At 42.7% G+C, this 13431-nt stretch overlaps 1 protein-coding gene across 7 annotated transcripts in view; it reads right to left on the bottom strand.

The window, feature by feature from the left end:
* Positions 1-12850, bottom strand: part of PRDM2 (PR/SET domain 2) — a 125752-nt gene extending 112902 nt beyond the window's left edge. For 3 of the 7 annotated variants that reach the window (XM_053575359.1, XM_053575363.1, XM_053575362.1), the window contains exon 1: positions 12697-12818. The gene's annotated coding sequence lies outside the window, so the exon portion shown is untranslated. The other 4 variants (XM_053575365.1, XM_053575370.1, XM_053575361.1 and 1 more) reach the window with 4 other exon arrangements.
* Between the last annotated feature and the right edge of the window lie 581 nt (positions 12851-13431).

Genomic DNA, 13431 nt, shown 5'->3' with positions numbered 1-13431 from the left:
TAAAATATATGATATATCAGAGAATGAAAGTGCTTTAGAGAAAAATAAAGAGGTGTTAGGAAAAGGGAGATAGAAATTACAATCTCAGTCTCTATGCCTACCAATCTAACAACCTGGTCGGAGAAGGACTCAGAAGGAGCTCCTGCTTACAAGATAGCCGAGAGCTGTGCTCGCCTGGGCAGCACATATAGCAAAAGACCGCAAAGAGAAGAGCTGCGAAGTACGGGAAGAAAGGCCAAGAGGAGAGGGGAGAGTGAGAAGCCCCCCAGGAAGGAGCTGAGGGTTGCTGGTGTTGCTGGTGCCTATGGGGTAGGGACCCACGGGGGTGATGTCAGAGGCTGATGCCCAGTCTAGGCAAAAGGGGACAGGGGCTTAGCCCAGGGAGAAGAAGAGATGTAGGATCCTGAATGTAGTTCTAAAATAGAGTGCCCAAGGTTTGCAGGATTAGATGTTAAGTATGAAAGAAGAAGTCAGGGATGGCGCTGAGGTTTGTGTCCGGAGGGCATGGGAGGCTAGAGTTGCTGTTCTCTGAGATGTGTTTTACCATCTGCCTTTCATCTGTTTTTCCCTTTTTAACTTTTCTCCTCTTTTCCTAGGCACATTAAAACAACTGAGATATCCTGGCACCAGATAACCAGAAAAGAGTACTTAGAACATTTTGTTCTTTATTAACTCAATGAATCTCAACTATTTTCTTTTTTTTTTTTAAATCTTTGTGAGGACTGAAATGAATCTCAACATTTTCTTAATAAAAAGTTACTATAATTGTTACATGATTGATAAGCTTCTCTGACTTTCAACACTATCTGTTCCCTCCTTGTCCAAACAGGAGTGCACTCACTGTTTCTTTCCAGAGAAAAGACCTGAAAAACTTTTTTTAAAGGTTCACTGTGTATCTGTGTGGGCAGAACCTCCTCTCTATCCCTTCTAATCCAAGTTGCTAAAAACCAGATACTCTCCCTCTTGACACACGATGTTTTCAAATTACGTATCTTTTATTTCACGTTTTTAGACAGAGTCTTGCTCTGTTACCCAGGCTAGAGGGCAGTAGTGACATCGCAGCTCACTGCAGCCTCCAACTTCTGGGTTCAAGCAATCCTCCTGCCTCAGCCTCCCCATTAGCTAGGACCACAGGCATGAACATCACACTCTGCTAATTTTTGTTATTTTTTGTAAAGAGAGGGTCTTGGTATGCTATTACTTTGGCTGGCATCAAACTTGGCCTCAAGTGGTCGATCTTCCCAACTCAGCCTCCCAAAGTGCTGAGATTACAGACATAAGCCACCACAGCCTAGCATATACACCTTAACTATTACACAGTATCAAAATCATTGCAAATTGGACATTAATTTCTCAATATTTTTAAATTAAATTTTTTATTAAATTATACTAAAGCCAGGTACAGTGGCTCACGCCTATAATGCCAACACTCTAGGAGGGTGATGCAGGTAGATTGCTTGAGCTCAGGAGTTCCAGACTAGCCTGAGCAAGAACGAGACCCTGTCTCTACTAAAATTAGAAAAACTAGCTGGGCATTGTGGTGGGTGCTTGTAGTCCCAGCTACTCAGGAGGCTGAAGCAAGAGGATCTCCTGAGCCCAGGAGTTTGCGGTTGCTGTGAACTGTGCTGACGCCACGGCACTCCACCCTGGATAACAGAATGAGACTCTGTCTCAAAAAAAATTATACTAAAAACTTTGATCCTCAATACAGAACCACTGCATTTTGAACAAGCCATCTCCTCCTGTGTAAGACTGTCTCTTTCATTATGACCATTTATCACTGCCCTGAGCAATCAGGACTGGCAATGCCTCCGACAATTAGGACAACTGAAAATACTGACACCTCTGAACTGTAGTAATCATATGATCAGCCACAACATGGTAATGTATTTTAAGCAACTACCAACTCCAAAAGTTGTTGAAGTAACTCCCTCAAGATTCCTCCAGCACTGCTCAAAACCCCCGTGGAGGTGCCCTAGCAATCTCACGTAACTTTCATAATTAGTGTTGACTTCAATAGCACTGATTCTATCATACCTACTTAACACATGCTATCTCAAGGCCAAGGTTTTACCAAACATGAGAAATTGAATCATCATTCCCATCAGTGCAGAGGCAAAGAGAAATCTTTCCACACACATTACTGAAAGCTTTCCAACAATTCCATCGAATGTTTTTATTAAAGTGCTAAGAGAATTGATGCCTCTAGTTTTTAATAATTTTTCCTGACCCTAGTTAATGCCTAATTTCTTTTTTGGATTTCCATGCCTATATAAACTACCATGACTAAGTCTATGTATCCCTCCTGTCCACCTTGTTGAGACTTCTCAGTCCTGGAAGATGCAGATAACATTCATTAAACAGAAGTACAAATTTAGGGAATATGAATTGTTATCACCAACTATACTTACTAACAACAGCACTCTTAGAAAAATAAGAGCTTGTCATGTTTACATGGATGGAGCTGGAACATATTCTTCTTAGTAAAGTATCTCAAGAATGGAAGAAAAAGTATCCAATGTACTCAGCCCTACTTTGAAACTAATCTATGGCTTTCACATGAAAGCTATAACCCATTACAACCTAAGAAAAGGGGGAAAGGGAGGAGGGAGGGGGGCAGAGGGAGGGTGATTGGTGGGATTACACCTGAGGTGCATCTTACAAGGGTATATGTGAAACTTAGTAAATGTAGAATGTAAATGTCTTTTTTTTTTTTTTTTTTGTAGAGACAGAGTCTCACTTTATGGCCCTCAGTAGAGTGCCATGGCGTCACACGGCTCACAGCAACCTCCAACTCCTGGGCTTAAGCAATTCTCTTGCCTCAGCCTCCCGAGTAGCTGGGACTACAGGCACCCGCCACAACGCACAGCTATTTTTTTGATTGCAGTTCAGCCGGGGCCGGGTTTGAACCCTCGGTATATGGGGCCGGGTTTGAACCCTCGGTATATGGGGCCGGCGCCCTACCGACTGAGCCACAGGTGCCGCCCAGAATGTAAATGTCTTAACACAATAACTAAGAAAATGCCAGGAAGGCTGTTAACCAGTGTGATGAAAATGTGTCAAACGGTTTATAAAACCAGTGTATGGTGCCCCATGATCGCATTAATGTACACAGCTATGATTTAATAAAAAAAAAAAGAAACAGAAATAAAAAAAGAAAAATAAGAGCTTGGTCTCCATTTTACATATCTAAATTTTTAATTAATTCGCATAGTTGTACTTAACCTTTCAAGATATTGCTTCCAAACAGAAGAACAAATCATCCTTATATTTAACTTATTAATATCATAAAGATTTGATTATAAATGATTAGTATCAATATAGCAACAATAAAATAATTAAGATATTAAGTGTCAAGACAACCTCAACAACTGTTAAGCTGCTGTCATGTGATACAGAGGCCCAGAGCTATGTGGGGACACCTCTGTCCTGGGGTCTTACCAGCCCTGTAGCACCAGCCCTATGTCTGTCACCAATCCTCTGTTTATCTACAGCCGGACACAAACTAGCATTAATGTAACACATAACACTGAACTGTCTTCATATAAGCCCTCTGCAGATTTGTAAAATCTACAAAACCATATGCAAGGCCAAGTAAAAGTAGCAGATTTTCTAAGATTAGTTTGGGGGGTGGGGATGGGGTGGATGAAGGTGTAGAACTGGGCAAAATGCTTACTTGATCTGATTTACACATTCACCTAGAAGCCACCCATAGGATTTTACAATTGTTCTTAAGGATCAGTTTAGACCTTTTAGGGCTATTTAGAAAATAATTAACTTCACAATAATCATTTAGAGGTCACTGATACAGTCTTAAGTTACAAACAAGAATCAAAAGAAACTAATTTTGAAGACTCAGGAAACTCATTCACAAAGAGTAACACTGAAGTACAGAAACTTGCAGTCATTACCGAATGTAACAGACCACAAATGCAGGCCAGCCGCAGAGGGTGAGGGGATTGCCTGAGCTCACGAGTTCAAGACCAACCTGAGCAAAAGCAAGACACCCCCACCCCCACCCCCGTGTCTATGAAAAATAGAAAAACTGAGCCTGAGCTGGAGGTTGCTGTAAGCTATGGTGCCATAGCACTCTACCCAGGGCAACAGCTTGAGACTCTGTCTCAAAAAAAAAAAAAAAGCACACAAATGCAATAAAGACACAGACCTGATGCACAGAAATAGTTTTACAAAGCCATCCGGCAAAAGGAAACTTGAAGTTTATGGCCAAGAAAAGAATAATATTCAGAAACTAATCACGGCATAACATGGACCTCCTTGCAAACTCATTTTTCTTTTCTAAACTAATACATTTTCACAAGAGTAATCACCTAGTTTCATAATACAAAATGTAGCCCTAACTGTCCTTTTAAAATGCAAACTGTATTACCAAATTAAATACATGAAAGAGAAAAATCCAACTTGATATAGGAGATTGTGCGTGCATGGAGAGAGAAGGGAGACTGAGAATACAGGAAAGAGTTGGCGAGCTGCTGAGTCCGAGGGTATGGACTGCTCCTGCTAGAAAAATTTCGAAAAAGTTAATGGTAACAGAGTACACATCACATACAGCAACTTGACTACCTACAAGTGGGAAGGGATACAGGAAACAGAAATTCTCCCATTTCAGTAAATAGCTTCCCTCAATGAGGCCTGAACACCACAGACAAATATCCCCGACTTCCCGAATGCACAGAGCAGAGAGTGGAGGCACAAACCTACCCAAGGAGGCGGAGGGGAGGGGGCTTACTCCAGTGGGAGAATTTGACAGGGACAACACACAGTTTCTGGGTAACAGACAGAAAAATCCAGTCTGCTGTTCTCCAAGCTGCAGACTTCAAATGAGAAAATGAGACTGATTAGCGCTTTTGTTTGAGATATGTAAGTTACAGACAGCCCTCTAGCTCCAATGGGCCTTGAGCAATGAAACAACCTCATATTAAAATGTCAAATAACAGTCCTGCCGATACGCTAAGAAAGTAAATCCACAGATTGCAGCACTCCAGGCATTCCCCTCCTTCACCACCAGAATATTTCTTTCTTTACTTGGGGAAAAAAAAAAAAAAAGAGTAAAGAAATTTTTCAAAACATACTGCTCCAAGAATCCATTAATATAGAACTAGCTTAGAATTAAGCATACAGCAATTGCTAATTATTTATCATTTACCAGACTGATGTCATAGGCAGCTATTAATATATGCTCTCCTTTATTCCTCCCATTAAATGTATACGTCTATGTCATATGGCACTAAACATGGATTTTATAACATCACAAATCATCAGGCGTTGTTTAGGGTTTCTAAAAATCCCTCTAACCCCCTAATGAAAAATTCTTGAAATTAAAACATTATCCTACCTCTCCTTGTAACAGTAGGATATCCTCTCCACGCTACAAAAAACAAAAGAATCCGTCAATTTTCCAGCATGAGGTAACTCCATCCGATGAAAACACTCTTACAGTAAAATGTTAATTTTCCTTATTTTCGAAACTAATTGCCAAAAAATAGATGTGAAAAACCAACATGAAAAGGTGGGGGTGGTGAAGCACACAGAGCTTTCCAATGTGTCTGTGCTTTCTGATGAGATGGTTACAACTCCCAGCACTCCCAGAAAAAGTACAATTGAACCAACTGTCTACTGCGTATCCTGCAAAACACTATTAAAGTCAAATAAGTTTTAATGGAAGATACTTTCCTGATATTTTCCCTGTGTGGGGGTATATAAAAATACTATATAATTTCATAACGTAAGAAAAATTAAGTCAATTCTTTACTTCCTACTCAAAATTTCTAAAGCAAAATGCCATATGATAGTTAATTTCACAATTCCCAAAACAAAATGAATTTGCAGTTGATCCCTTTGAGTTACTGTTTTTCCACTAGACTTGTCATTATAGATGTTACTTTTGTCACTAAACCTTTAAAATTAAGAGATCTCCAGGACCCCTGTAAAATATGTGAACAGACTGGTCCTGGCACTCAAATCTCCACTTTTCACACAGACTAAGCATTAAATTAATACAGGCATCTTTCAAGGAGCTGCTCAGAGCTCTTTTGGTTTTTCCCACACAACTACAGGAAAACTCATCTTCCTTACAAACTACACATAAATGACAGGCTTCCTGATCACAGGTAAACAACCTAAAGCAAATTGGAAGTTACACAAGATAAAGTGACAATTTAAACTCTATTTCACTAAGGGGTCAGGCACACTTGTATCACTACAACATTGTCTTCTGCCAAGATTTTAAGGGATTTTTTATTTTGGTAGAGAGTGAGTCTTCTACTTTAAATAATATGAGTTTGGGGGGTTATTCTCTAAATGTGTAACTACTTCTCAAGAGCACTTAAAAATGACAATGCCTACTGTTTGCAGAGCAATGTTTGTGTATTGTTCTGCAGGTTAGAGCCCTTGAACTGTAGCTATAATATACATTTTTTTTTTTTTTGAGACAAGTGTCTCACTCAGTGGCCCTGGGGTAGAGTGCCATGGTGTCATAACTCACAGCAACCTCAAACTCTTAGGCTTAAGTGATCCTCTTGCCTCAGCCTCCCAGGTAGCTGTGGATAAAGGCACCCACCACAACTTAGAGACTGGGTCTCACTCTGATTGGGGCTGGTCTCTAACTCCTGGACTTAGACAATCGACCGGCCTCAGCCTCCCAGAATGATTTCTCATTTTTTTAAAGAGAAGTATATGTCCTCAAAATAAATGACTTGTGGTTCTTGTTTCAAGGTAAAGAGAAATGCCTAACCATTTAAGATTAAAAAAAAAGATGAAGGACGGTCTCTTGTTGTTTGTCTGCTGTAGTAAGCCAAAAAGTGCAGCTGAAGCGAACACCTGTGCAGAGCAAGAAAAGAATATGCTGTTCTAGGGCGCTGTGAGTCCCAAGTCTAATCTAAGCTCGGCTTTGTAGAACGAGTTCCCAGATACTGTGTGAGGAGTTACTCTGTCTCACCTCCCACCTAACTCCAAAAGCCCTCCAGGTCTATAGAGAAAGCAGAGGAATGACTGAAAAGCAGGGCCCACGACCACCTGCAGGAACAGCCTGGCTTCACGGCAGCCCATCAGGAAGGCAGCATCGCCCCCGGGACGGGCAAGGAGGAGTTTTAGACTGAGGAGGCACCATCAACAAGACAGGGTCTGATATTTTAGGAAGATTAAGTTGACAGGAAAGAATGAGGAAGTAGGTGAGGAATGGGCAGCCAGAAAGACTAGGGCCAGCCAGGCTGGTTCAGAATTCAAGATAACAAGCAATCAGGGTTTGAACTGCAGGCAAGGGCTGAAAGGAAACCGTATGATCGACACCACAGAGGAGAATGGGCAGAATGTGTCAGCCAACTGAACAGGAGGCAGGAAGAAACCGCAAAGATGGGCACCAAATTTGGAATGGGACTTACTGCAAGAACGGCACTTTGAATGTATTTTAAAGACAGAGCAGGCAAGAGTGGGCACAGTAAGTGGAAGGTGCTGAGCTCCATTTTAGAGACTCTGAGAAGACGCCAGACATTCCCATGGAAAGCGACGTCTGTCAAATGGAAGGACAGGCCCGAGCACAGACAGGCCATCAAGGCTGGGGATGAAGATTCAGAAAGACTTCAATCCCAAGGCTCAGGAAAAGGAAATCGCCAAGGGGAAAAATATCCAAAGAGAAGAGAGGATCTAGCTTTGTGAAAGGCATGGGAATGACTAGAAAAACAAATACCCCTCCACGGAGCTCAGTAGAGGTGGGAAAAGGTCAAAAGCCTAAGCACTCAAGAGATAGCTCGGAGGGAAGGGTTTCTCTCAGCAATAACTATCCCAGCTCTCTCTCGAGACCTACTGGATTAGAAGACATATCTGTGAAAAAGGTTATGTTTTGAAAACCCTAAAGCATCTCAAATTGTTTGCATATTCTTATCTATTCAACTCAAAATATCCCACTGAAAGAGAGAAGTAATCATCATCCTCACAAGTGACCAACCTACACCCCCAGTTTGGGCACATGCTCTGTGACACCGTCATGGTCACTCTGCACGCTGAGGCGGGACTCCACTACATTACTAGAGGTTTGCACACTCCCAATATCCAGCTCAGCAAGTGGGGTGACCCACTCCATGTCTTCCAACAAGGGGTGACAGAGCTTCGCTCATCTATCCTGAAGAGCCTGCTTTTCAAAAACTCCTACTTTAAGGTATACTTAAAACTAGGTTTTTCAGAATTATGACAAAGCCTCTAAAATTCGCCTCACAGAGGGAGAAATATTTAGAATGTCTCCTTCGTACTGATACTCCAAATCATACTTAATTTATATTGTCTCAATAAAGGCTTAGGTAATATAAAGGATTCATACTATGAAGTTTATATGGGTTTGGTCAATCTCATAATTCTGTTCAAATTTTAATGGCAGCTTTTAAATTATTTCAAAATGCCACAGAATTTTCCCACCAGAGTTTAACACAGTCTCAGTAGAACTACATGTAAGTACATATAAAATGTGTAGGTTTTACCAATTTCCAGACAGGCTGCCCAGTGTAACAGTTACACTTAGCTTTACATATTTCAGACAAGCTGTGCCAAGAAGTAATTCAGTTCCTTCAAAGCAAAACCTAACATATGATTTATTACAAGAGCTACAAAAATACTCCTTTCACTAAAATGGCTGGAAAATATTTAAGTATTCAGTGAAACCTCCTTTATTGCATGTTCCAAAGGACTAATAAATGAAAACACAGCATAGGTATGACATGAACCAAGACTCTTAAGAATAAATACTAAACCGTACGGAGAAAAATATTATAAGCATATTTCACTCTGAATGAACCAGATTTATTAAATACAGTAACTCCAATTCATGCTTCAGGGAGGTAGGGGTGGGGAATGGAAGGTATTCGATTTAAGAAAGAATACTTCAATGATATATATTCACTCCAGTGAAATTATACAGATGTTTTATAATTCAGAAAACCACCTCATTACCAAATATGGCTCCAAAAGCACATCTCTTTTCATGTATTTTATTTATCATTCTGACTAAAGATTGCTTATGACTTATGCACAATAAAAACCCCGTCTACACTATCTATATTTACAAATATTACAAATATTCCACAATTTATACTTTTCCCCCCCAAGAAAAGTTGTATTAATGGCATGTGTTTTCCATGACAATCCATAAGCTGTCTTTCTAAGGTACTGAGTCAAAGTTAGGTAAGCACTTCCAAGTAAACCTTGCTGCCTTCAGACAAATTCATCATTTCTCTGCCTAATCCCCAAATTGCTAGTTTGGGGAGTTTGTTTTGTTTTGTTTTAAAAAAAAAAAAAAAAAAAGGAGATTTTAGAAAAACTGCAGTATGGCTTCTACCCACGATCTTCAAGGGGTTGCCTCACCAAGCATCATTTTCCGGGAGAAAGACAGTTGCTTCCCTGCCATTCAGCATAATGGACCACATGCTTAAATTATTCACCATGCGTCAACTCTATGCAAATGTATTTAAATTTCATAATAATTTAATCTGCGTACTGGGAATGCTGGTCCCATCTCATGAAAACCCCTTAGTAACCTCCAGGATACCTCACATTGCTTTACCTCCTGCCACAAAATGGTGCCAAAGCAGAACTGCTGAAAGTGACGGTTCTATAACGTCACAAAGTCAAAGCGGAAGGCATTTGGAAAGACCAAAAGTCCACTCCTCGGCTTCCACATATAAACCACATAGTCTATTCTTACAATTCTTTGACAAAAGAAGATTGAATAAACCACTTTGATGATTCAACCAGCCAGTCAGACAAGCCTTCCTTTAATGCAGCAGTTAAAAATGGGGCAATTTTGGCCCCTCATTTGGCAACATCTGGAGTTTACTGGTCGCCACACCACTGGCACCCCCTGGGTAGAGGCAAGGGAAGCAGCTAAACCTCCTACAACATACAGGACAGATCTGGACAACTAACCCTGCCAAGTGTCAGTAGTTTGAAGGTTGAGAAATCCTGCTTAAATGTGGTTTCTCTGTGAACATGCTTTTTACAGTTCTAACTAGAAGCTTCTAACTTCAAAAGGAGGGAACTAGAATGGTCTCTAACAAAATCCTGTAAGGGGTGGCAGTGCAGCTGATCAGTTGCACAAAAACCATGCAGCCCTGGACACATGGCAGTGACATCCGAAGTAAGGACAGTGAGGGGACATCCCCCATGGCCTGGAAACTCCCTGCAGCTACTCACCACCACGCAAGCTTGACGATTTTCTCCCAACAGTCCACCTACTCCTCTGTCGCTCCCCACTATGGAGTTTTCTAGTAGGAGCCCACAGTTTTGTCTTTTCTTCTACACAGGTATTAAAAATAACATGAAAAGCTAGTCATAAGATATAAAATTTGTAAATAACCGAAGGTGCTTTCCATCCTGGAAACTATAATTTAACAGTACTTAAAAGGTTTGTAAATCAGATCCAGAACTTGAAAAGAGATAAGCAGCTTCAAGAAACAGTCCCATGAATAAATAAACATCTAATGTAAAATAATCATCAAAACAATGTGTGTGCTGACATGTGTATGTAACTGCACAAACCCAGCTGAGAAGGGAAGAAAGGGAGCTGAAACTGAGTGTTACTTCTCACCGCATCGGTAAGAAAAATCCATATTTAGAGCTTAAAAAGCAGAATTTACATTTTTCATGTATCTCAAAAGATTACAGAATTTTAAAACTCACAAATAAAAAAAACGTTCACAGAAATCTTAATGAAAAAATCCCAGGACTGAAAAACCATACAGATCAATAGAAAAATTTCGGACCATCCACATATTAAATAGCCATTAAACATTATATTGAGGAACAGTTAATGGCATTCTTACAGTATTAAAAGAAGACAGGTTACAAACAGTATATCCAATATTACCAGTCCCATATAAAACATAAATATACAGAAATCAATAAATTCTATAAATATATATATGAGTACCGAAATGTCCACATACACACCAGAAAAGAGGAGGACATCTGCCAAATGTTAACAATGGCTATCCAAAGTGGGGGAAGGTTATTGCCCATTTCTATTCTTCCTTTGTGCTTTTCTCTACTTTGCAACTGTTCCACACTGAGAATCTTTTGTTATGCTTAGTACTTACAAAACTAATGATTATTACAAATGTAAGCCTTATTGTTTCAGGCACAGAATGAGCAAAAAACAAACCTGAGCATACCAACTTTTCCATTAAAGAAACCACCTTCAGAATCCACAAAAGCAAACATTTGTTGAGATGTTTATTATGTTCCTGGCACTTTTCTAAGCCCTTTAAATGTACTCATGTATTTCAATCACACCAAAAAAGATGTGTTGGGTAAAAAGAGCCCTACAATAACAGAAAATGTACACGAGTGTTAGTGCCATAATGAATTTCAATGTCAGCTTCACAGCCCGAAATAGGGGATATTTAATAAGATGGTCTTTAAAGGCCCTCTCAAGGCTAAACTGAGATTCTACGTATAAAAGAACTTGGCCAAGTAAGTAAGTGTACGTCCGGAAGTAAAACGCAGAACCTTACTAAAAAGGAACCTAACGCTACATTGCAGTTTCCTCCCCCTCACTATTTGTAAAGCAAATTTCCTACCGCGTATTTTTTTTTTCCCAAAGGCCTACATACTTCCTAAGATTTGGAAACAACTGATCAAACCGAAATGAAGTCTGTGCTATTGTAGGTACAAGAATCATTCAAAGGTTCCATTTGTTATTAAAAGTCTCCGTCACTTGTAACAATAAACCTCAAGTATAAACAAAAACTTTACGAAATATTTTACTCGAGTTCCAGGAACAACGATTGTTCTTGGGACAATCATTTTCGTGCCTTATTAAAAAAGATCTAAGGACCTACTGAAATCCAGCAAAAGGCGTTCTACGTCTCGAACACACCCCAAACGCAAAGAAAAGTGAGGGACCAGCATGAATCCTACCTCTGGGGGAAATTCCAGCTGCGTAGTTAAGGTAACTGGGGCTTCCCAGTTAATTGTGGGATGGTGCCCGCACCTCCCAGCCCAGCACAAGGTGGCAAGCCCGTGGGTCAGTCGTTTGGGGAATAAAAATGATCTCTTAGATTTGCTTCGTGTCTCACCCGCCACCCTCAAAAAGAGATTCATGGCTAGCTTCAGTAAAATAAAATTAGCAACATAGACGTGCACGTCTGTTTTACACACACACACACACACACACACCGGTGAGTCTATTGGAACATCGAGGGGGACAATCTCCAGGTTAAAACCACAAAAACTATTTAGGAAACACAAAGACGCACGACACAAAACAAACAAATTAAGTATGCAAATGTGCAGGACACACTCAGCTGGAACACAAAAGAACACAGCCACTTGACAATTGGGACGGGCCCCGGAGCCACGTGGGGTCTCAGGTGGCCCCGCGGCCGCTCGCACCGAGTCCGTCGTACCGCAGCCCGCACGCGTCCGCCGCGGCGACAAAGCGCACCCCGAACTTCGCGACCGGGGCCCGCGCCGCTACCCACCCGCCGGACCACCGAGCCGGCGGTCAGCGCCTCGTTCCGGGGCCCCCGCCGGCCACTCGCGCCCGGGACTCCCGGGACTTCGGAAGGGGCGCGTCCGCCGGCCCGGCCGGCCCTGCGGCGCCGGGTCCCCGGTGTCACGCCACCCTGCTCGCGCCGCGGAGGCACCAGCGTCCCGACGCCGGCCCGGAGGCCGCCCGCCCTCGCCGCCTCTTACCTGCGCCCGCCGCGCCCGCGCCTCAGAGCGCCGAGAGCCGCCGCCGCCGCCGCCGCTCCGCCCGCCCCGGCGCCCGCGACCGCGCCGCCGCCATCTTGGCCCCAGTCGGAAGTGACGTCGGGCGGCGCGGCCGCGGCCTGCGGAGCTGCGGGTCCCGCCGACCCCGACCCCGACCCGGACCGCCGCCCCCGGCCTAGGACCCCGCGCGACGCTCGAGGGCAGCCGCTGGGGACCCGAACGCTACACACGGCGCTGGCCGGGCTGCCCTTCCGAGGCCACGGCGGCGCCTCGGGAAGGGACCCCCAGCGGCCAGCGCTGCGGCCGGTCCGACCGCACCGGAGGGTCCTGCGGGATGCCGAGTTACTCAGAGAATCCCCTGCCTTTCAAAAAGGCTGGGGGTGCGGGGATGGGCAGAGGATCATCTTGAAGAAGGTCACTAAATATCTGTCCGAGAGATAAACAGAGACCTTGTTCTCTGCTGTGTCAAAAGGACCGGTATAGCCTTACCCCAAAAGATCAAACTCCAGAAGGCGGATACGGCTGGGTTTATTTGTTCACCCACTGTCATTACCAACGGGCATATTTTGGCTGCCCGCCATGTGCCTAGCACTGGCTCCGAGTGTGGCATTGGCCTTGCCCTTGTAGAACTTAGTGAACAAACGAGTGATCAAATAAACCGAATGACGATATATAAATGTTCTGATGGAAACGAAAGGGTTGAACTGGGGATGGCCC

Source organism: Nycticebus coucang, chromosome 22 (genome assembly GCF_027406575.1).
Source record: "Nycticebus coucang isolate mNycCou1 chromosome 22, mNycCou1.pri, whole genome shotgun sequence".
Taxonomy (NCBI): Eukaryota; Metazoa; Chordata; class Mammalia; order Primates; family Lorisidae; genus Nycticebus; species Nycticebus coucang.
The sequence above is the reverse complement of the archived record's forward strand: the minus strand, read 5'-3'. Positions and strand labels throughout refer to the sequence as shown.